This window comes from Cariama cristata, unplaced genomic scaffold (genome assembly GCF_000690535.1).
Source record: "Cariama cristata isolate BGI_N322 unplaced genomic scaffold, ASM69053v1 scaffold22079, whole genome shotgun sequence".
NCBI classification, from domain to species: domain Eukaryota; kingdom Metazoa; phylum Chordata; class Aves; order Cariamiformes; family Cariamidae; genus Cariama; species Cariama cristata.
In genome coordinates, this window is record NW_009636583.1 from 8,718 (window position 1) to 10,925 (window position 2,208).

The window sequence follows — 2,208 nt, forward strand, 5'->3', positions numbered from 1 at the left end:
GGGATCTAAATCGGCTCCCGGCTGCTTTGCAAGTTTGCCGGCAAGTAATTTGGGAGGAGGTATGAAAGCCTCGCAGCGGGGCACTGCTGGTGCAAAACAGCCGCCGAGGGAGAACTGCTTGTGGGGCACCCAGGACTCGGGAGGGACCGGGCAGGAGCATCCTCATCCCCAAAAGGGGCATTTGGGGCAAAAGCTCTGTGCCTCGGAGGCGGGCGGGGAAGGCTGCAATGAAGCCATCTGTGCATCTCCCACTTCATAAATCCCTTTACAGCTCTGTCTCATACACTTTAACTGCCCCATAAATTTTTTTATAAGAGCAGCTGATGCTCCAGCCAGGATTACAAAGGGATTTACAGGATCGTAACCGAGACTGACTCACTGATCAAAATACTGAAGAAATAAAGGAGACAATAATGCCAAAGTTTCCTGCCCACTGTCAACCCAGGCTGGTTTTCAAACGCCCTCTGATGTGCCCCGGGCTCTGCCCGTAGGCTCAGTAAACACCAGGTTGAGCTCCCCCCTAATCCCCGTCCCATCCGAATGAGCGGGATTAGGGCACCTAAACCCATTACCCATCTCTGCAAACCTCAGCCACCGGCTCATCATTGCCACACCGCCAAAAGCAGGGCAAAATGCTGGGTACCGAAGCATAACATCAAAGGCAACCTGTGCTGAACCTGCCTACAAAGAGAGTTTTGTACTCTTAAAATCGCCCCGATAGCCCTAGAAACTGGATTAGGCCATTTATCGCTACCGCAGACAATGGCAAATTTTTTAATCACTGTTTGAAAGTTGAAGCGCTCTGCACCACGACCCTGACCCACGAGCCTTAGATTCCTTCTGGCACCACTTTTCTTTGGGAATAAGTATCATCGGGACAGAGAAAAATCCTTGCCCGCTGAATCGCCGCTGCTTCAACGGGACACTTTCCCTATTTCCCCTATCTCCAAGCTCCTGGTGAAGCAGCGGCAGAGAGAAAAGCATGAGAAATCACAGCCTGAAAGACCCCCACCTCACCCCAAAACCCACCCGGGGCCGTTGTTACCAGCAGCAAGCAGCTGGCGATGCCAGGGGGGCTCCCGGGAGGGACGGCGGAGCTGTGCCGGGGAGGCTGTAATTGCCGTGCCGCTAAACACACGGGTGATTTGTTCCGGCGGATGCACTCGTTACTCCATTAGTTGCTCACCACAAATTTCCCACCTGTTTTGCTCAAGCGTCTGCAATCACCGAGCGCCTGGAGGCTCGCTAACCTTGAAAGGGTTTCGCTGCCCATCCGGGAGCCCCGGCACCCCCAGCTCTCGGGGACCGATCCTCACCTTGCCCAGCTTTAAAAACTAAACACACACGCTTCATTGCTTTCCTATCTGGTTTGAGCACCCTGGGTTTTGGGGTGCTTGGGGCGAGCTAGGGACACACGCGGGGTGAGAAACATTTCAAAACAGAGGGAGAATGGGAAAAATAAGTCCACTTGCAGCCCACCGTGGGTTTAGCCATCAGGCTTCAAATAAATCTTCCCCTGCCACCCACGGTGCAGAAACACGGAGAAAAGAGGGAGGAAAAGCACAGGTTCGTTGTATTTAAGTATCACCCGGTGATGTTTGGAAAACAGTTTATCGGTTGCTGGGAAGTTTACAGCCCCCCCCAGCCCTGCCATCACGTTGGAAGGGTTCGGTATGAAGCTGAGAAAGTCAAAAGAGCTCTAGCACGCCGTTGCTGGCTTGGCTGGGCTCTCCTGGCTACTTCCAAACCCTCTCCCTCCCTCCCAGCCCTCCTGTTGTTCTCTGCCAGGCTGCTCGCTCCATCTCCATCCCTCCCCTCCACTCACCCATCCTGCTCCCCCCTCTTCCCCAGCCGTTCTTCACCCAACCCCTGCATCCCATTGCCAAGCAAATGCCCAGGACCCAGGGATGGTTTCTTCCCACAAGGCAGCAAATTGCACCTGGGAGGCATCCCTAGGAGAGCGTAAATGGGATTTACGCCCCACGGGGACGGGGCACGGAGCCTGCAGGCACCGAGCGGCAATTCCTCACCCCCTGAAGCTGCTGCTTTGCTGCTTTATTATCATTGCCAGCAATCACAATGGCCTGCTGGCTGCTGGAGGGGCACCCCAGCAGATATTATACATAACAGATGCCTCAAATTTATTCTGGTGCACAGCTCCATCAACAGCAAAGGTCTCTTAGGAAAAGGTCCTTCAAGCTCAGGCTC